Raw genomic sequence first — 23,925 nt, forward strand, 5'->3', positions numbered from 1 at the left:
TCTCAATTACATTTGAGAGGACACCATTATTAAAGTGCAGTGATCCCAAGGATGGTGAAACAGATCCACAGGACAGAAAGTGCCCAAATTTGTATAATAAGCAAAAGATCAGCATCCTTTATCATTAAAATTATATTAAGAATTCTCTCTGTGGACTTGATGAGCCAGAGAGACACATCCCGATGCAATACCCTAATTTGTCATGCTCATGTCAGCTTCCCATAGAAATACATAAAATGTGCTTTTCTGCAAATATTTTATAAAAAAAATCGTAATGATCAATGTTTTGAAAAATAAGGTGTCAAACAATTTGAAGAAATTGAATATCAAATGTGCCCTCCCTTTTCTTTTGTAGAAGAGTGAAGATTACTTCATCCTTTTACCAAACACAGTCCTACAATTGTGATCCTTAAAAGTCCAACCATATCCATAACAAAATATCAGTTTTATATAGATATATATAACATATATAATATAACAAATATTTCGTAAGGCTCATTATGCCTCCAAAATATTACCCTGTGCAGAGCCTCAGCCCAAACAAAGCTGTACATTAATACTAATAATATAATGATTTTAGCTACCAAAACTGAGATGTTCAAAGGAGAATAGTGAAAAATATGTAAGAGGTCATAGATAGAGTACACAATATATATTTATAATCCTTAGCATAGCAGCATTTCATTTGTATGGGTGGGTCACTTGTTAAAGGAACAGTAACACCAAAAACTGAAAGTGTTTTAAAGTAATGAAAATATCATGTAGTGTTGCCCTGCACTGGTAAAACTGATCTGTTTGCTTCAGAAACACTACTATAGTTCATATAAACAAGCTATAAAAACGGCTATATGGCACAGGAAAACTAATGGATAAAAGATAGCACCATTAGTCAGACAGAGCTTATCTGCTATCTGCTGTGTAACTTGAGCTTTTTCTCCTTTGAAGGGCTGCCCACATTGCTACACAGCAGCTTATTTATATAAACAATAGTAGTGTTTCTTAAGCAAGCACAGCAGTTTTATCAGTGCAGGGCAACAGTACATGATATTTTCATTACTTTAAAAGACTTTTAGTTTTTGACGTTACTGTTCCTTTAATGCTGAGCCAGAAACTGCACCCATTAATGTAGAAAATTATGCTGAATAACCCACAATTCAAGGCCGGTGCCTGGTTCTTGTTCAGAGATCATTATGTAGACACACTGTATACTGCATGAAATAACAGGAAAACTGAATTATTTCCTTGGCTGCTCCTAGGCCCCTGTACCTTCTATGCACCATTTACATTCCAGATCTAACATTCTAATAAACACTGAGTGACAGGGAAAGGCAGTGATTGGTTCGCTGTACGTTCAAGGTGTCTAATTTTCTACATTAACCACTGAAGCGTGGATTGCACTAGTGATTTATATACAGTGACAGATGGAGCAGATGTAAATGTGACATTTCAGACCTTACTAAATGTCAGAGAGGTACCACTTGTCAACTAATAAATCATTGGCCTCATGAGTGAGTTTTACTTCTTTAAGCACCAGTAATTAACTGATATATGACCCAGTCCCAGGTATTACTAAAGAAGACACATGTTACCTCTTTAGCTCATTATTTACCACTGTGCTGGGCTGAACAGCTTGTATAACTGGCCTGAGTCATATCCAAATCTATGCCCCTGCTACTACTGGTAGGCACTTATGTTGGGGGTAAATATGTAGATGCACAGCAATGAATACACTTATACAATGAACATATACAACATATAACAAAATGCCAGTTGTAGCTTTCTTATAGTCAAGTCTATTGAAACTGTATTGAACGGGAGAATGATTAAATTGTAGAAATGCGTGCTGTAACTCCTTTTATTCTAAAACAATGGCCGAAAGTGCCGCCGAACAACTGCCAAGCAATGCTAGGATCTGGAGTTGGTAAAATATTAATAGTGAAAGTCAAATAATACATGTTTCTTTTCTCTGAAAGAATCTTAATAATTGACTTACCCTTACATTTTGCATGCAGAGTGTGCCTTACAATAAATAAATGAAGCTGTGCTAATGGGTTTATGAAATATTAATAACACTTTATTACTGAAAACAGTGGCTTAAAATAAAACTGGGGTTTATAAAAGTGGAAATACTTATATTTTTGTATGAAATAGCTCAAACTATTTTTAAAAACTGCTCAAATTGGTTATTCCCTAGTCCTTTATCTGTGTCCAATTCACACCAGATTTGCCTAGAATTTATTTGGAATTAACATGAATAAGCCTTTTGATTGTGGAGACAACCTTCCATGTAATCTCACCGTTCAGCCAGGATGAACATTGTGTGATGTGGCCATTAATTATGTATCCAGTTGATATATTTTGGGTACTATTATAATGGAAATTAAGGTGTTTTGTAACTGTGTGCTAGTGTTCCACTTTGAGTGCAGTGAACTACCTTTACCTTTCCATTGTAATAAACATAGCAGCACATGACAGTTTCTGCAGTAGATGTGACACATTATAGTAAGACATGCATGACTGGTATACTTTCCCTTTAATCATGGTTGAGCTTTAACCCTCACCAACTAGCAATAATATACAGAAATCAATGGATCTACAATCATATATTTATATTAGAGGTCCCTCATGGAGACAAGAAAGCATGACCTTGTACAAACCATTACAAAATCTCTATCTCTCATGTATGTCAGTTTGAAGGCCTAAGAGTTTGTTGCTCTAAGGAAAATGGCACACAATGGGATTCCAGGCTTTTTGTTGCAGAAGGAAATGAATATCGTTGTGGGTGAGACGCTTGGAATGTTTTATTTGAAATGCCCGCAATCCCAGATGCTATCTCGTGTCAGGAATGCTGCTATTGTTACCTGGTTTATTATTATGTTAAAGCCTCAGATAAAAAGAAAGTATACAAAATAATAAATAACACGGGACATACTATAGATATACTGTATTTAGTATCAGATTATTACGTAGACTTTAATGCATAACATCCAACAGTAACTTAACTTTCAGTTTTTAAAAACTTGCTATACTTGATATTATTCTCAATTTCATACCAATGCTTTACTGATTACTTTGTATTTTTCCACTGGGTTTCCTTTATTTTTCAGTAAGGACCAAATCTAACATTATAGATATATTTTGTGTATTTTAGTTATTGACTTTGGTACAGACATTATGATTTTTTAAGTTGCACTTAGGACTGCTTTTTTGGCTGGATAAGTACTTTTTCAGATTTTTTTGTAAGTTTAAAAGTGCGAAAAACTCAAATTAGTTGAATATTTTTGATTTTGGAAAAGGACGGATACCATTCATTTCTACATGACCGTGGCAGCTATTAGATTGTGGAGTTTTTTATTAGAATTATTTTGTTCTTTTTTTTGTTTAATTGAAAAGGTTGAAAAATTGTGTTTTAAAGGTGCATGATTTTTTTTTAGCACAAAACAGTTTGATTTGCAGGAAAAAAATACAAAAATTGATAAATCAGTCCCTTAGGAACAAATCTGGTAAATAGTGCAGAAACATGTCAAATCGTAGAGGTCTTCTTTGTCTATCCTGTGTAGTTATTTATGCATTTAATAGTGCTTTTCAGTATGATAGTGTTGTGTATTTAAGCTCTCATCTTCCTTTACTTTCTTGTGTGTCTGTCACTTGAGTCATGACCTTGTGGCTATTGTTGCTTTTCCTATTCAGGTTTATTATTGATTTTTCTAGTTCAATAAAGAAAAAAAACTGTTGAATTACAGTCCTTATCCCTTTTTGTCTGTTTGTGTGGATTAATGTAGTCAGATTTAATTTGCTACACAGTACCAGTCAGACAGTTTGACTCATCGCATGAATAGGTTTGCCGACATGACCTGCAGTATATGCCTGTATAAGCCAGCAATGACTTTTCTTAAAGGGATACTGTCATGGCAAAAAAAAATTTTTTTCAAAATGAATCAGTTGACAGAGCTGCTCCAGCAGAATTCTGCACGGAAATCCATTTCTCAAAAGAGCAAACAGATTTTTTTATATTCAATTTTGAAATCTGACATGAGGCTAGACATTTTGACAATGTCCCAGCTGCCCCAAGTCATGTGACTTGTGCTCTGATAAACTTCAATCACTCTTTACTGCTGTACTGCAAGTTAGAGTGATATCACCCCCCTCATTTCCCCCCCCCCCAGCAGCCAAACAAAAGAACAATGGGAAAGTAACCAGATAACAGCTCCCTAACACAAGATAATAGCTGCCTGGTAGATCTAAGAACAGCACTCAATAGTAAAAACCCATGTCCCACTGAGACACATTCAGTTACATTGAGAAGGAAAAACAGCAGCCTGCCAGAAAGCATTTCTCTCCTAAAGTGCAGGCACAAGTCACATGACTGGGGGCAGCTGGGAAATTGACAAAATGTCTAGCCCCATGTCAGATTTCAAAATTGAATATAAAAAAATCTGTTTGCTCTTTTGAGAAATGGATTTCAGTGCAGAATTCTGCTGGAGTAGCACTAGTAACTGATGCGTTTTGAAAAAAACATGTTTTCTGATGACAGGATCCCTTTAAGGAAATATGCATCATATACTGTACACTATCATGGCACAAACTGGTAAACGCTATAAGAATCAGAAAAAACCCCAGAATGTACCATATTAAAAGGGAACTATGAAAATGTTATATAATCTTCATCATTCTGAAATAAAAACTTTCTAAATACAGTCAATTAAAAATTCTGTACCGTTTCTGAAATAATCAAGTTTATATTCACTATGCCTCTCGGCAGCTGTTTCTCCTCATTCTGTCTTCATTCAGGAGTTGGGTGTCAGATAAAAGATCCAATATATCTTATGGGGGGCTCCTTTTGCCTAGAACAGGGGTTAGCAACCTTTACTATCAAAAGAGCCATTTTGCCCCCCTCGTCCACTAAAGAAAATAGTCTGGAGCCACAAAACATAACACGGCTTATAAACTTTTAAAAGTTTTAACCTTTTTTTAATTTTAACTGCTACAACAGCAGAATACAACAAACAGAAGTGCAGTGTGTATGTGTAGGCCTACTTTGAAATAAATTAAACAGTGAATAGCCCTATTACACGTTAGGGGCATATTTATCAAGAGTCCAATTTCAAATTGAAAAAACTTCGAAATTTGAATTCAAAAAGACCAACCGAAATAAAGTTGAAGTTTTTTTTTGGTTGAATAGGTCCATTTTCATCTTGCTACGGCTCAGTCTTGCCTGTCACTCCTGGGACGTCCATACAGCCCTTGCACCTGATGGCGGCTTCCTGAGCGTGCAACTGCGGTAAGCTAACCACGGTCTCACACTCAAGAAGCCGCCAGCAGGTGCAAGGGCTGTATAGATGACATGACAGGCAAAGCCAAAAGACCGAGCCGCAGCAAGCAGGATGAAGAGCCGCAGGTTGCCTACCCCTGGCCTAGAAGATGTATTGGAGCTCACTCTTAAAATCACCAGAAATCCTGTTTCTCTACATGCAGAATTTGTGTAAAAGGCAGTTATTTTATTAGATTTTAGCTCTAATTCATCTGCTAGGAAAGGGAGCCCCCCTATGAGATATATTGGATCATTCATCTGACACCCAACTGCTGCATGAAGACAGAATGAAGAGAAACAGATGCTGAGAGAGGAATAGTGGATATAAACTTGATATTTTCAGAAACAATGCAGAATGTTTAATTGATTGTATTTAGAAAGTTTCTTACTTCAGTATGAGGAAGCTTGTATTACATTTTCATTTTCGCAATAGTTTCCCTTTAAAATCTAAACTATGTTATCTACATGAAGCCTATGTTCTTCAACTGCCCATTGTGATTATGCGTCTACACACTACACATATGGAATTCCTTGGTGATTTCTAATATGCCTATAGTCTACAGTAGAATATGTTAGTGTCCAGCTCATACTTAAGTAATTAAGGCAAATTTGGTAAATGTCTATTTCCGTGATATAAAACATACGGTTAAATTCATTTACAGACACTTTCCAATTGCCATAGTTACCGTCCACATTTTAATAGGGTCATTTGGTACCTCTCCCATAGGACTGTCACACCTTTTGTTGCTTTAAAAAGTAATTTACAAAAATACAATGGAGTTGCCTGTTCATTCAGTAGGGTTTTCTTTAAGGCTTTCAAGCCTGTCACTACGCTAGTCATCCTGGGTGTATAATGGCTGCTTTGGAATAGTTAAAGGATAATTATGGTGCTAGCATTTTTCCGTTGTGGATTTATATTTTCAGAATTGACAGACTTCTCACCACTTCACTCTGCGGGCTCCCATGTGTAGCCCAGTGGGGGGGAGTATTCCATGGTGGAAAAAGCTGTGACTAATCTTCAGTAATTCTTGGAAGATACTCTCCTAAGGAATAATTGTTCACATGAATGAGAATTAAAAAAAATAAAACTCTTTAGCTCAAAGGAAACACTGCATTTATTTTAAATGTAAGTCTCCTTATGGAAAAGAAACATTTTTACCAAGTGAGCACAATGTATTTAATATACATAGTTGTTATGGAATATGATTAGTGTTAGTGCAACTTTACACTGTCAAAAATAAATCTAATCTATTCTTAATATAATCCCCTGCTGGGGTCTTTGATAAATCATGTAGTGAATGTCTGGAGGTTTTTTTTCTACCAATGAGGGAAGTCTTACTAAACACCTTTGTATGTATTGTAAGTCTTTTCTTAAAGGAGAAGGAAAGTCTTCTTGCACTTGGGGGTGCCAAATGTTAGGCACCCCCAAGTGATTGTATTTACTTACCTGCAACCCCGGGCCGGTGCTCCTATCAGTAGAAAACTGAACCGTCCGGGGGTTCTTCCAGTGAGCACCACCGAGAGATCCTCTTCCATTTTCTGCTTTCATTACGCGGCTGCGCAGTCGAACTTTAACTAAAAAGTCAGCTATTTCGTTCTGCTGCGCATGCGTCTGCCTGGGAAATTTGAAGAATGAAGAAGCCGGAATAGGATTGATCCCTGGTGCTCACAGGTATAACCCTGGGTAGGTGCAGTTTTCTGCTGATAGGAGCACCAGCCCTGGGTTTCAGGTAAGTAAATACAATCACTTAGCGCTGCCTAACATTTGGTACTCCAAAGTGCAAGACGACTTTCCTTCTCCTTTAATGGGAATAATCCCTATTTCTAAAATAGCTTTTTCACCCACACATTTTCTTTAATCCAACACAACTGTATGAAGGTATGAACGAACATGGGGATCATCTATAAACATTGATCCACGCATGGCCACAATTCCACTGGAATTGTGGCAAGAAACACTGCATTATGGGTTATTATTGACTATGAAGATGCATTTGTTATAGAAGCTTAGCAAATCCAAATAAAATGAAAAATAAAAAAGAATATTTAATGTATAATACGCTTTAAACTCTTCTGTATGCTGGTATGGGAACTATTATCCAGAATGCTTGGCACCGGCACCTGAGTTTTTTCAGATAAGGGATCTTTCCATAATTTGGATCTCCATACTTTGTCTACTAATAAATCATTTAAACATTAAATAACCCAACACAACTGTTTTCCCTCCAAGGATGAATTATATCTTAATTGGGATTAAATACAAGGTACTGTTTTATTATTTTGGAGAAAAAGGAAATTCATTTTTAACAGTTTGAATTATTTGATTATAAAGGCTTATGGGAGCCTGTCATTCTGAACATTCTGGGTAGCAGGTCCCATAAAGAAAAATATATATGTGTGTAAATTCTAGAGAATCCCATTTTGTACGCTACAACTACTACTTGTCTTGTAACTTGAACAAGATTAGCTGTTTACTGTGTGCTCCAGTCTTTTTTTTGTATTTTTCCATTCATGTTTCTATAGCAGATATGATATTTGCTCATATCTTAAAGGCACGAAAATGTCTTTAGGAGACATACAGTATATTGGATGTGGAGGGATAATAAACAATACATCGGCAGGCTTTGCTGTGTAAAAAATGGTGCACGTTTTTTTACGCGTTTTTTCTTAGGAACATATTTATTATGTTAAATTAGTCGAAAAACTGTGTAAAAAACTGTATAAACTAAAAAGGCGAAATTATCAAGGTGTGTGTAGTTTTACACCATGTAAACACCAGATTTGATGCTGTTTTTTTACATTGCTCTAAGAAAACTGTAAGAAAAAACGTGTAAAAAATTTACACCATTTTTTACACGGTAAAGCATGGCGATGTTCGTTGTATAATCCCTCTGTTTTTTACACAGCATAATAAATTATAATCGCTGGAAGCAACATAAAATAACAATGTCAAATCTGCCGCTCGCATTGCGTAAAAATTACACACACCTTGATATATCGCCATTTATTTTACACAGCTTTTTACAGTTTTTTCAGCGAATCTAGTTTTACACAGCATAATAAATATGGCCCTAAATGTACAGATCACTTGCTTTAATAATGAGATTAACTCCAAAATATAAATTTTTTCTATGCTAATATATATTTTTGTTGTTGCTGATACATGCTCATAATGCTTGTAACAAAGAGTTAATACCAAAGGGGTGATTTGTTTTAAAACCATGAATTTATTGTTGCTTTTACTGTATCAGTTCATGAATAATGCAACAGATAACCAGTGCATCCGCGACTAATTAGATGATTTATGTGGCCATATGCAGCATTTAATGGTTATGAAACGGTTTGTTGGGTCAGTATAATATTCTGTATGTAGTACCAGTCTCTATGTTCATAATGGACCTTCAATTCTTCTGGGGATTATTTTGGCATAGAAATGTGTTTATTGGAAATGCATGCATCCCTCCAAAAATAAGAACAATTTTCTAGTGTCTAATCTCTTAGCCATACAAGAGGCTCTACAAGCTTTCTTGACTGTGGTATATGTTTAGACCAACTACCCTAAATTATTGACAGGTATATGAACCAATTAAAATATCTACATAATTCTTGAAACTACAATACAAAGTGCTGAAAAAGGAATCAAAGTTTCCTACCTGCAACAGTTTCTTCCAAGTGGCCACGCTCGCTGAACCCTATTGTGCCTATTTTTCTGGTCTGACTTTTAAAGGGGAAAAAACAATATTTTCGTAGAAAAAAAACTAAAATTTTTCGAGATTTATTAAACCCCCGATGGTGTTAAAAGTATGAATAAAAAAGTACTCCAACTTAGACCTGCCTAGTTGATGTAGAAGTGAATGGCAGATGTCCTTGTTGATATTTTGAATATATCCCGATCTGCACTGGGTTTCATTCAATAATCCGAAGATTTAGGGGCACATTTACTATGGGTCGAATATCGAGGGTTAATTAACCCTCGATATTCAACCATCGAAGTAAAAAAAGATTTTCCCTAACATTGGTGCTCGGTAGTCTTTAGGTGGCGAAGTAGGTAGTCAAAGTTTTTTTTAAAGAGACAGTACTTTGACTATCGAATGGTCAAAATAGTCGAACGATTTTTAGTTCGAAGTCACAGTCGAAGGTCGAAGTAGCCAAAAAAAACTTCGAAATTTGAAGTATTTTTCATTATAATCCTTTACTCGAGCTAAGTAAATGTGCCCCAATGTGGTTTTGAGTGTCAAATCCAAAAAAGTTGCAGGTTTTGGGTGTCAAATCTGAAAAAATCATGTAATTCAGCTTTTTTCACAATTTTGCAAATAGGGAGGGAAAGTGGTTTTCAGAATATAGTGAGAAAATTTCGGAATTTGATAAATAACGCCCCTTAGTATTCAAATATTTTGCTGCAAGCATATATCCTGTGTGATGTAAATAAATGGGCAAAACACAGCAGAGTGCTGCAGAGATAGTCAGCGATGAAACAAGTTTCCTGGAACATCCCCAGGAGAAGCACCACTGGGAGGTTATAGCCATTTTGAAAGGCCTTGGGGATTTAATGAGCTTTTTAGGACTCACACAGCCAATAACTTTGACTCTTAGAGACATCTCTACAAGCATACGCAACACCCAAGCTGCCCTGCAAGCTGTTTATAATTACAGCACAACTTCTGCACCTCATTGGGGAAAGTAATTGGAAAGATGTCACATTGTAGTTACAAATGCCACAACTGGGATATGAGCCTTCGCCTATACAGTTCACAAAGTGTTCAAAAATCTGAAATCAATAAAGACTAAAATACAGTTTGCCAGATCATTGCTGTGTTTGATTGTCTTGATGTTAATGCTGTAGGTCCTTTTAGCTTTAATACTGGTGTGTGATCTGTTATCTGAAATGTTTGGAATCTGGAGTTTTCTATACAAAGCCTATTTCTGTAATTTGGATCAGCATACCTTAAGTCTGGTAGAAAGCTTCGAGATTTATTATACCCTGAGGCTGCTAAAAATCCAAAAATATTCCACCTCAAACCTGCTGAGGTCGTGTAGAAGTCAATGACAACTGGAAGATATCATGATCTGCGCTGGGTTTCGAGAGATGAAAAAAATTGGAGTCTTCGAGCATCCAATCAGAAAAATGTGTATGTTTTGTATTTTATTGCGATTCTATAGAGTGTTTTCCCGCAACAAATTTTCCGAAGTATTTCATGGATAAATTTGATGGGAGATTGGTTGAAGTTGTTTTAATAAAATAACCCCCTAAATACGCTAAATAGGATTGAAAAATGATTAAATAAATATGGGAATTTGTCAGTGTTTTCTGCAGTGACAATTTAGTATTAATCTTTATTGTTTACTATAAAGTTTATATAAAGTCTGTAGTTGTCCTGTTACAGGGTGAGAATTTCTACGGAATATATCCAAATGGCAGATATTGTGAAAAAAATAACATAGATCTTTGGAAATCACTTTCATCTCTATTCAGGATACACTTAGCTCTGTGTCTGGTGTTTCTTTTATATCCTCTTGTTACCTCAAACTTGAGATTGCTAGCTAAGACAACATATCATTTTGTACATCCCAAACACATTTGATACTCTAGTCCTATCTGTCATTGTCACCTGAAATACCATTACAATTAGTAATTCGGTTCACTGCCTCTGAGTCATTTTTCAGTTTGCAGCCTTGTTCTCTTACAAAGTCTTTCTTTTTTCGTTACAAAAAATGTTATAGGTGCAGTTTTTGCCCCTTAGTGGTACACGATGCCACCAGAGAGTTATATAATCAACAATATACAAATGAAATTGCTTCTAGATTATTACTGCATTACTGGTGCCCTTTCTGGTCAATTCCAAATGTTGTGGCCAAATTCCAAATGTTACACTGTCTATAGATCTTTTCTGAGCTATGAACATGTTGTATGTTGGTCTGTAAAATAGAAAGTCAATAATTCAGCTCCACCCTTATTCAGCAGTGGCACACCCCCTCTTAACACTAATATTTGCATAACTGTACTAGAATATAAGGTAAGCAGAACTTACAATCACCAATATACTACAATATATGTCTCACTACCTTACAAAACCCTTCATTATAAAACCCTTACCAAATTCCTCCAATTAGACAAGGCAAGCCCATTAAATAAACCCAATAGGCTTCCAATAAGGATTACTAATATCTTAGCTTGGATCAAGTACAAGTTTTATTATCACAGATAAAAAGGAAATAATTTTTAAAAGTTTGGATAAGATTGAGTCTATGGGAGATGGAATTTCCGTAATTCAGAATTTTCCTACTTTCGTAGTTTCATTGCACTTGTCCATACTTCTTATATGTCAGAATTTCCAAAACCGTGGGTTAGCCCCCATTGGGCTGGGAGTTTAGAAATATGGCTGAATTATCAGTAGAACATCTCTAGACCACAAAGGGGGGACTTGAACTAAAAAAGCATTGGTTTGTAAGCCATAGCTAGCAGGGTCCTCATTTCCCCCCAGTATGTTTGTTTTTTTCGTGTTTTTCATTTTCATATACAGAACAGTGAAATATGTCAGCGTTTTCACATAAAATAGAGAAAATAATCCTACTCCATATTTTGTTGCTATAAGAAGACTTCATCCATAAGAGTTAGGGGATTATAAATCCGAATCTATCTCAATATTTTCTGATACAAACTCCGATCAATTCCCCTTGGGTTTTATGCTTATTTATTATAAGATTTTCCCGAAAATTTGCTTTGCTCGTATAAATCTGATTTTCATTTTTTTTCATCCTATTTTCACCCGAGAGCTTGGGTTATTGCACATCAAAAAATCATTGGGACTTCTCCCATTGACTTATATACAACCTCGACAGGTCAGATTTTCAGATTCTGACTTTTCCATCCTCGGCACTTGATAAATTCCGAAAAATTTGTGATTTTTTAAAAGTCAGATTTTATCAAAAAAAAATCTCTCATTTTTCGGGATTTTTGCATTCGGAGTTTAGTAAATGACCCCCTTACTAAACATCATCTAAATATCTGTTTGCTGCTGTATAGGCTAAGTGTAAACTAGTTTGATGTCATATGGATATTTATGCTTCCATATTTGTTTGGCTTTTATGTCCTATTGCCTTTTTAACGTTCCTTTAGAAAATCCTTCAGAAATACACTTGAAATCACTTAAAGCACTTTTATTATCTTTCATTTGCAATGGCAGTAAAACACCATAAGAAGCAGTCACTGGAGAGATATATGAAATGTATTAGAGCAGTGGGTCAGATAAACATATTCACCTATTCAAATATATGCACATGCTATTTGCATAATGTGGTAGGCTGATCTGTGAGTTTGAATTCCAGCAATTTCAGCAGCACCTCAATATGACAGCGCATAATGATGGGACTGGAATAACAGATCCATTACCTACATCAGCTGACAATGAGCTTATTGCAAAGAATAGATCATAAAGTCCATGAGGTGTTCCCTCCCTATAGTACCACTATATTCATGCCAAAGCAGATTGTACCAATTCAAGATTTCTTTGCAAAAATAATGACAACATTACTGTAGAAATTTTTTTTAAATTAAAACATGTTAAATAATACAGGTAGGGGACCTATTATGCAGAATGCTTGGGACCCCAGGCTTTCAGGATAACGGATCTTTCCGTAATTTCGTTCTTTATACCTGAAGTCTACTAGAAATTAATTTAAACATTAAATAAACCCAATAGGCAAACCTTTGGTTATAAATCTGACCTGGAGCTTGCCTACTGATTCAGACTGGCTAGTTTTTATTCATACAATTATATACAACAAAGTCCAGCACCCTTTTCAGGGTTTCCTAGTGAATGCTTAATCACCACCACCCATCAACACCACCCATATCACTCACTGTTTAAACAAAGTGGTTCGGGTGCTTAGGTGGAGTTAGGTGGTTATTTATCAAAGTCTGAAATTATCTCAATATTTTCTGCTACAAATTCTGATCAAATCCGCTCGGGTTTTTATACTTATTTATATTATTACATTTTCCCGAAAAAATTTGCTTTGCTTGTAAAAATCCGACGTGGAGCTTGCCTACTGATTGTCCTTATGCAGACTGGCTAGTTTTTATTCATACAATTATATACAACAAAGTCCAGCACCCTTTTCAGGGTTTCCTAGCGAATGCTTAATCACCACCACCCACATCGCTAGGGAGCTCGCCGTTTATACAAAGTGGTTCGGGGTGCACTATGCCCTGAACCCCGCTCTTATTAGTAACGTGTGAGCATACCATGTTACTAATTAGTATATTGAACAGAATGATGAAACAAGTGGGAAAAGGGGGAGTTACTTCTGTGGGTATAAATTGTGGGATTGAATAATGTTTGCACAGGTCTCTGAGGAAGCACGTTGTTACAAAACGCGTCAGACCGTGAGCTGCTTTGTCGTTTTTAATTGAATGTAACGAATAAAGACAGATATTTTAACTTCACATTGAACTAAGCGATCTTTGGCATTAGGAGTGCGCCATAATCTTTGGTTCTTCTTTGCATTCGTTTTTATTCACAGACAAGAAACGGAAGTGGGGCTTTTCAGAATACTGGTGGGGTGCGCTGGAGTGTGTTTCTTTCTACCTGGGTAAATAAGCATTGGAACTTGGACAATAGATGTCTGGGCAAGCCAGAATTCCCCCTTCCAGTTCCAAATTTCTACTTAGGCAAGATTTTCCATGATCCCTGATTCAGACATATTGGGGGTGGTCTAAAATGTACCAAATTTCTATTTTGGACTCTCTCAGCTCTGCAGAATATGTTGGCAGTTTGTAAATATGTGTTATAATTATATTATAGTAGACCTTAATTATATTATTATTATACAGTGCTTGAATTGGAGTGAAAAAAGTGGAGGGATACTCTGTGTGGTGAGTGTGGCATGCTAAAACAAGCCACTCCCACAATCAAAAGCCACACCTATCATACACCAATACTTTCTGGTTTCACCCACTTTAAAGCAAAGCCATTTTGCTATTTTCTTTTTGGTATTTTCTTCTAATGCACAGTTCGATGCCCAGTATGCATATATTTACGTATGTGACCTTTAGGGACCCCAAAATGAAAATTGGCCATATGACTTTTCTTGGCTGCCAATTCAGCTTATGCAAACACAGTATCTTTTCTGTGTATTGTGTGTCGTAACATTGCACAACCCAATCATATTCTGAATTACCCAAGATTATTTCCTATATATCATTCTCTCACTATTCCTTAATCTGCTGCTGTTTAATACCTTCATTTTCTCTTTTTGTTTCCCCTGTTTTCTTCTTCTCTTCTTTTCTCTATAACCCTCTCTGTTGCTTCCACCTTTTTTTATCTATTTAACACTTCTCTACTTCTTTCTACTTCTCTTCCAGCAATCTTCTCTCTCCTTTTATCCTCTATATATTTAATTATATTATATTTTACTGTTGCATTTTATTTGCATTCAGAAGTGGAGAGGAGCAACAGAAAGCCCTGGGATTCAAAAGTCTTGCATCCCCACTGAGGGCATGCTGTTTTACAGAAATAAAGAAGTGAAGGGATGGCATCTGTTATTATATTAATTCTAAGGCCTGTATTTTATGTGATGTATATTTGTACTAGATGATTGAAGTGGCTATTTTTTATGGTAAGCACCCTAATTAATTTTATCCTTGTAGGTTACAATTTTCAGTAATCTGGCTCTCCTTCTTATCCTCTCCAATCCCATGTATGATCAACCAAAGCTCTGCACTGTACCTGAAGTGTGGCTGTACACTGTACTAATCAGTGATTAAAGGAACAGTAACACCAAAAAATCAAAAAGTGTTTTAAAGGAATAACAGTGTTTCCCTGCACTGGCAAACTGGTGTGTTTGTTTCAGAAACTCTACTATAGTTTATATAAACAAGCTGCTCCCAGATTGATTTTTGTAAGTGGAAATATTAGTCTTAGCAGGCAGTCTAAGGTTTCAAGTGAATTGGGTTGTTGAATTTCGTTTGAAAATTGTGCACCTTTAGATCAGTTGCATAATTAGTAATTGCTTAAAAACAGAATACATATGGCTGCAACATGAGCATTTTTTGGATCTGTGATTTTAAGGGTTGAGGTGAAACCTGGCAAATATACCTTACTTTTAAACCATGTAAGTGAAGGAATATGCATTGCTCTGATAAGCACTAGCGTTTTCTGTTCAACACTTTGTGGGTTATTTATCAAAAACCCAAATTTTCTAACTATTTTCTGAAAACTACTCCGACCATATACGCACAGACTTTCCCTGAATATTTATCAATAAATTTTCACAAAAATCTCTTGTGCAGGAAAAGACTCAATAGTGATGGGCGAATAAATTCTGCAGGCATGGATTTGCGGCGAATTTACACATTTCGCCTCCCAAGAATAAATTAATAAATAAATTGCCGCTCACGTCAACATTGTTGCGCGTCAAAATTGTCATGTGTCATGTGTCAAGATTATTTTGACACCCATTGACTTCAATGCATTTCGCAAATTTTTCAGCGAAGCAAAACGAGACAAATCCGCCCATCAAAAAACAGTAACATAGTAAGTTAGGTTGAAAAAAGACGCACATATATCAAGTTCAAACTTAAGTCTGTATTTAACCTGCGTAACTGCTAGTTGATCCAGAGGAAGGAAAAAACCCATCTGAAGCCTCTCCAATTTGCCTCAAAGGGGGAAAAATTCCTTCCTGACTCCAAGATGGCAATTGAACTAGTCCCATGATCAACTTGTACTATGAGCTATCTCCCATAATCCTGTATTCCCTCACTTGCTAAACACCATCCAACCCCTTCTTAAAGCTATCTAATGTATCACCCATCAAGAAAATTTCTTGTGTGGAAAAAGACTCGATAAAACAGTGAAAAAATCTCAATCCTACAATTTTTTCAGATTTGTTGCTGAAAAACTGTGACTTTTTCAGGATTGACGCATGAAATGGCGACTTTTTCAGATTATTGCCTGAAAACCACTAAATATTAGGATTATTGAAGGAAACCCAGTGCAGATCAGGATGTGTTCCAATTGTAAACGGGACACCTGCCATTGACTTTTACATGAACTCGGCAGGTCTGGGTTGGCGTTGGGGCAGCAGCAGATGAAGAAGTAAAGAAGATGTGAAGCTACATTTCAATTCTGTAATTTCAACTATCTGGTCTAAACAAATTGAACAATGGAAGGCATCCATGTATTTTTAGGTATACATCTGTTTGGCTCAAGGGCTGATTTTTTCAGATACTATTGAGGATCAGCCACTGTAAAGTCATCTTTATTCTCAGTTAACACTGTTATCTTATGCAAATAAAAATAACAAACCTAAATTCTGAAGGCTTGAAAAAAAATGTAAAGTGACCTTTGCATGAAACAAACGCGCAACCTGGAAGTCACTGGGGCTCATTTATCAACACTGGGCAAATTTGCCCATGGGCAGTTACCTATAGCAACCAATCAGTGAATAGCTTTTTGAAACCAGCTGCAAGTAGAGCAATGAATGCAGCAATCTGATTGGTTGCCATGGTTACTGCCCATGGGCAAATTTGCCCAGTGTTGATAAATGACCCTGACTGTGTATATCTATGAATCTTTTTTAAAAATGCAGAGTAGTGAGTAGTGTTCCACTTCAGGTCCTCTTCTGTGTGAATGTCAACGCAGAGCATTCACAATTGAAGCCAAGTCTGGATTGTATTCATGCTTCCACAGAGATTCCACAGAAGAGGAACCGAAGAGGAACAAGATGGCATCTGTCCACTGCGTTGCGCAACTGTGCAATCCGTAGCCAGGCAGATGCAGCTCTGAAACTCCCAGTCATAGAACTTGGAGGCAGAATGAAAACTCTCATGAGAACATGGGGTGCAAATTTTGGACTAATTGATATCCACAGTATTTTGTCTCCCATGTTTGCTTTTTGAAAAAAGGAGAACAAATAATCTTTTTATGAATCTGATAATCCCATTGAAGCACCTGAGTCTGGACATACAACTCATATGGTGAGGTCACACAACAAGCAGATGGCAGATTGCACTGTTAATCTATTGAGCTTGATTCAAGAGTGAAACCCCTCAGGCTCACAAAGGAAGCAATAGCAAGGTGGTCCTTGTCCAACAAGCCTAATCAATATTTCAATTACCCTGAATGGATATGAATTGAAACAATGACCTATGTGACCCCAGTGCAATTTACTTGGCCAATAATAGTCAAATATTCTTTTGTATCTGCATAAGGTATGCTTGTACTTTTGTTTAAAATAGTAGCTTCTCTTTAAATAGGACCTAAATGAATGGAAAACATTATCATCATGGGCTCATTTGGTGTTGCCAGATCATACCTTCAAATGAGGTAAATTAGAGATTCTGCCTCACTAGTTACTAGTCATGCAGATGTCACTTGCTTTGCAGCAGTGTCAGATTCAGTTAAACCATTGGCTAATCTTCTTAAAGTATGACTTTATATTCAGAAGGGGGCAGATTTATCAAGGGTCAAGTTAATTCGAGGGAATTTTTCGAAGTAAAAAAATTCGAAATTCAAAGTAATTTTTTGGATACTTCGACCATCGAAAAGGATACTACGGAGCACATTTACTTAAGGTCGAATATTGAGGGTTAATTAACCCTCGATATTCAACCGTCAAAGTAAAATCCTTCGGCTTCGAATATCGAAGTCGAAGGATTTACCGCATTTCCTACGATCGACCGATCGAAGGAAAACGATTAAATCAAAGGATTTTAATCCATCGACCGAACGATTTTCCTTCGATCAGAAAATTGTTAGGAAGCCTATGGGTACCTTGCACGTAGGCTAACATTGATGTTCGGTAGGTTTTACGTGGCAAAGTACTTGGTCAAAGTTTTTTTTAAAGAGACAGTACTTCGACTGTCGAATGGCCGAATAGTCGAAATTTTTTTAGTTCGAATTGTTCAAGTCGAAGTCAAAGGTTGAAGTAGCCAATTCGATGGTCGAAGTAGCCAAAAAAATACTTCGAAATTTGAAGTATTTTTTATTCTATTCCTTCACTTGAGCTAAGTAAATGTGCCCCTACGACTTCGAAATTACTTTGACTTCGATTTGAAGTAAAAATAGTTCGAATATTCGACCATTCGATAATCGAAGTACTGTCTCTTTAAAAAAACTTCGACTTCAATACTTCGCCAAATTAAACCTGCCGAAGTGCTATGTTAGCCTATGGGGACCTTCTATAACATTTTTCTAAGTCTTTAGAGGTCGAAAGAAAATCCTTCCATCGATCACTGAAATCGTTAGAATCGTTTGATTCGAACAATTTAATTGTACGATCGAAGATTTTACTTTGATTGTAAGTGTCCTGTTTTAATGGAATGTTCTGGCAACAATTGCTCCTCAGCTAAGCAAGCTGAATAAAAATGTATCTGGCAGGGAAGTTATTAGTCTCTCACAATTAATGGGGATGATTATGGGAATTTATATCCATGGGCAGTTGGAAGTGAGGCAGAAAAAATGGTGTTAGTTTGTTTTACATGTGTTCTGCATTCATGTCTGTCCACATAAACAAACAAAAAATACAGAGAAATTAAAGTGTTTTAAAGGGATGTCAATGTAATGTACTGTTGCCCTGTACTGGTAAAATGGGTGCCTTTGCTTCAGAAACACAATTATAGTTTATATAATCAAGCTGCTGTTTACATGGGGGCAGCCATTCAAGCACAGGATACACAGTAGATAACAGATAAATTCTGAAGAATCCCATTGTATATTACAGAGCTTATCTGGTGTGTAAACTGGGCCTTTTCTCCTTTTTCAGCTTTGAATGGCTGCCCCCATGGCTACACAGCAGCTTGTTCATATAAACTATAGTAGTGTTTCTGAAGCAAACACATCCATTTTTCCAGTGCAGAGCAGTACATCATTTGTTCACTACTTAGGGGCAGATTTATCAAGGGTCAAAGTGAATTCAAGGGGAATTTTCGAAGTAAAAAAATTCGAAACTCAAAGTAATTTTTTGGATACTTCAACCATCAAATAGCATACTACGACTTCGACTTCAAATTTAATTCAAAGTAAAATAGTTGGAATATTCGACCATTTGATAATCGAAGTACTGTCTCTATAAAAAAACTTTGACTTCAATACTTAATTAAAAATTAAACCTGCCGAAGTGCTATGTTAGCCTATGGGGACCTTCTAGAGTAGTTTTCTAAGTTTTTTGAAGTTGAAGAAAAATCATTCGTTCGATCGATCGCTGAAATCCTTCGAATCGTTTGATTCGAACGATTTTTCTTCAACCACAGGATACCCAAATTCGCTGAAAAAACTTTGAATTCGGTATTCGAATTCAAAGTTTTTTTATTCGATGGTCGAATTTCAAAGTATTTTTACCCTTAAAGTCACTTTAATTTTTTGGTATTATTGTCCCTTTAAATACAGTATAAAGCTTTATGGTCCAACGATAACTGTTTTATCAAGCATTACCCTGATCCTGATTAGCATACCCACAACACACAAAAGCAAACACTTCTGGATAAAAACCACTTAGCCCAGTACCTGTGTGACCTACATATCCCAGAATTCCCCTTTGATGCATTTGATAATAAAAAAGTGCAATGCAGATGTCAGTAGCACCTGCTGTATCATAAATTATATGTAGTAAATATTGCCAGCAATAGTATATTGAAAATAAAGGCACATGCATTAGTTGCCAGATTCATCTAATAATAATGATAATCTTTATAAATGGGAAAAATGAATTGAGCCCTAAATGCTCCACTATTAAAAGGGGTGGTTCACCTTTAAGATAACTTTTAGTATGTAATAGATTAGTTATTTATAAGTAACATTTTAATTGGCCTTAATTTTTTCTTTTTTTAGAGATTTTGGATTATTTGCCTTCTTCTGATTCTTTCCAGCTTCAAATGGGGGTCACTGACCCCATCTCAAACCCAAATGCTCTGTAAGGCTACAAATTTATAGTTATTGCTTGTTTGTTTGTTTTTCCTCATGTTTCTATTCAGGCCTCTACTATTCATATTCCAGTCTCTTATTCAAATCAGTGCTTTGGAGTGCTGGAGAGCTGCTGAATGAAAGGCTAAATGACTCAAAAACATACAAAATAAAAAATGAAAACCAACTGAAAATTGTTTCAGAATATCCAAAGTTAACTAAAGATTAAAAGTTAACTCAAAGGTAAACAATCCCTTTAATATACTGTGTGATCAGACAGCTAGGTTTTAGCTCCACAAAAAGAGGATAACAGCCAGAGAAATTTTCCATATGTCTGATGAAGTGGCAGATGTCGGATATGGCAAATACATGTGTATTTCCGTTGGTTGTTGTTACTGTTTCCCCTGACTTTTGTACAGCGCTGTAGATATTGTTGGCCATTTATAAATAACCTATAACAAACAAACAGGAAATTATCTATTAACTTGAATTAAATTGCTGTTGTACTAAGGTTTGATACAGAGACCAGAAATCTGCGTATCTAGCACACTTCAATCACACTGTGCTCACTGAGCTTATTTTAACAACAGTGGAAATGCAATTTCAGGCTCAGTTGGAAATGGGTCTGTAGCAGCAGTGCCAGATGAGATAAGAGGCCCAGTAAGTAACTGGACTACATTCTACAAAGGCCCAATTTACTTGAGTTTCCTGGACATTACCCTATAGGAACATGGATTTTCCCAAAATTTAGCTTTGACCTCAGGAAAAACTGAAGGTTATATGATGTAGTGTGACAAAAGGGAGAACTGAAGAATCTGTAGTATCAAGGTGGTCTGGTAATTTTGTGTCCTTCTGTCTTTCATTTGCAGTAACAACATTTCTTTATCAGTTTGCACAGCCATAGTTTATACCAGACATGCAAAATGATGCCCATACCCTGCGGATAACAGTAGCCATCCTTCTAGATGACAGGATTGATAGCTCCCAAGTACTAGAGGGTTCCACGTCCACAATTTATGTCCAAACTTGCCTCTCATGTCTAGTGCACACACAGTGCTCATTTTTTCAGTGTATTTATGTTCAGTATTTCCCTGTTCCAGTGAATTTTATTTACTGAACCCCTACAGTCAATTCAAACTATTTAAGGACTGACTCAGTTCTGGATAATATCAGCATGATTACATGTCATTGTATAAAAGCGGCACCTTCTCCCACTGCAGAAATGACTTTAACTAGCTTCCAATAGAATAGATTGTATCATTTCAACCTCAATGACTCCGGGCTCAAGTATTATCTTTGATTTATCCATTATCTCTAGCCCTAGGTCATGTTAGTTAAACCTTTCCATCCTTACTAGAATTTTATATTACTGCACAGTAAAAGCTACTAGAATTGCTGTTCACGCTTTTATCATGTTATGTCTTAATTACTGTAACCCTCTTTGTGTGTGACCTTCCCTGCTATTATTAAAATTCAAATTTGTGTAGTTTTAGAGGTTTTTGCAGGAGCGATTCTAGCCCCTTTCCCACCTGAGACAGCTTAACTTTTTTGGTGCCAGAGGGGGGTTTAGGGTCATGGTGCAGAAAGTGCAATTGAGGTTCTCTGTGCCAACACCCTGGAACCTCCCCTCTGGAGCTAAAAAACATGTAACCAGAAATGTATCTCTTAAATTTACCAGGAACGCCATTTTCCAGCTCAACAGGGAGCTACCATCTGAGTTTCTCAAGTAGCCTCATTGGTGCAATGACCTTGGGTTTTTGAAATCATGTTTAAACTCATTTTCTCCAAAGCCACAAATGCCATGAAAGTTATTAAAAGACCAGAATAGAAAAAGCACGTAGAGAAAAAGATCTGCAAAGAAATACGAAAGCTTAAAAAAAATAAATCAGTTTTTGGGCAATTACTAACAAAAAAAAAGATCCAAAACCCCCACAAGTTAGAATTGATTACAATTGGCACAGATCCCATTGACGCCTATAGGACATTGACTGCTTTTTTTAACATGGTTTTGTATTAATGTTTTTGTGTGTTTTTTCCTCTGTTAGAGAAAGCAAAACATATGAATGTTTAGATATATAATTTGATTTGTAAAAAAAAGATTTTGAATGTGAGTAAATAGGCCCCTAAGACCTATTGTTTTGCTGAGTCTTGAGGACTATCGTTTTTTACATATTTACTAGCAGTTAAAGCTCCTAACCAATACAAACATCTCTATTGTTCTCTTGTTACCATCATATTGTTATTATATCTGTAGTAAGTAATTATCTGACCAGCCCCTGTGTCCCACTAGGCCCTATAATCTATGGGCTCCTCGGCATGCTCATGTAATGTAACTTCTTTCCTAACATAAGGTTGGTTGGTCTTTGTGGTTTTCTTTATTTAATACTTTGGTACAAGATCATACATTTGTACCTGCTTGTACTCATATCAAATTTTACTTTGGCATTATTGCCACCTTGGCTATTTTGCATTCCCATACCCAAACACTGGAAATGCTCTATTATTGTCTGAATGCAGTTTTACATAGTTTTACATTCAACACACTGACATTATTGGATTGTTCAGTATTGTATGAATGTGATCCCCTAGGACCCGCAGTATACATACAGTATTTGTGGGGTTAAGTTAAAAGCAGTGCAACATTAGCTGCAACATTAGCTGCTGGTCGAATCGCATATAGTAAAGAAACAGAAAGTAGCTTTTACTGATCACCTGTTTAAAAGCAAACATATTTAATATATTTGCAGTGTCGGACTGGCCCACCGGGATACCAGGAAAACTCCCAGTGGGCCCAGGGGTCAGCGGGCCTCTTGCTTCTAACCATTTGGCCTATTTCATGGTCATTTCCTATTTCTTTATGGTAAAAAAGAGGCTTAATAATGGAAGTATAGTATAGTAATAATAATAATAAATAAAAAAAATATATATTTTAAAAAAAAAAGTATAGTAAGTAGATATAAAAGACTATGAGAACAAAGAGATTGACTTCAGAGAGGAGGAATAACAGTTTGGAAAGTGGGCCTCTGGCATTCCAGTCCGACACTGTATATGTGAGTGTATAGCTAGGTTTATACTGTATATATATATATGTATATCATGGTGTGTGTATATATATATATATATATATATATATTTAAAAAAAAATTCTGTCACATTCGGGGGTTATTTACTAAAATCCGAATTTTTCTGATCAGGGTTTTAAAAGGTAAATACAAATTTTTCATGAAAAAAAGAGGCCGCTAAAAGTCTGAATTTGAAAATACTTCATCTCAAACTTGGCAAGGTCACGTAGAAGTCAATGGGAGATGTTCCTTTTACAATTAGAAGATATCATGATCTGCCTTGGGTTTCGGGCAATAATTGGAATAATTTTGTTGTTTTTATGCAATAATCTGAAAAATTCCAAGTTTTCAGTCTGTCAAATTCGGAAAATTTCAGATTTTATCGAGTCTTTTGCTACACCAGATTCTTTCAAGTTATTTTACTGTTAATAACATTTTTTTTAGTAAATAACCCCCTCACTTTAATTGCTTTTTGCCACTTAAATAAATGTATTGCCATTATACATGTGAACTGATAAATGTCAGTGGGGGTCATTTATAAAGTTCAGGCAGTGCATTTTTAGTCACAAATGGTTGGATTGCTCATGCAAATAAACATATTTATATATGGGTGTGTGTAAACTTAATGAACTGTTGTCTTCTTTTAACCTAA

General features: G+C 36.0%; 1 protein-coding gene across 2 annotated transcripts in view; it reads left to right on the forward strand.

Moving 5' to 3' along the window:
- Positions 1-23,925, forward strand: part of xkr4.S (XK related 4 S homeolog) — a 133,605-nt gene that overhangs the window by 74,217 nt on the left and 35,463 nt on the right. The gene's annotated exons all lie outside the window — the stretch shown is intronic.

The sequence above is a fragment of the Xenopus laevis genome, chromosome 6S (genome assembly GCF_017654675.1).
Source record: "Xenopus laevis strain J_2021 chromosome 6S, Xenopus_laevis_v10.1, whole genome shotgun sequence".
Classification (NCBI taxonomy): domain Eukaryota; kingdom Metazoa; phylum Chordata; class Amphibia; order Anura; family Pipidae; genus Xenopus; species Xenopus laevis.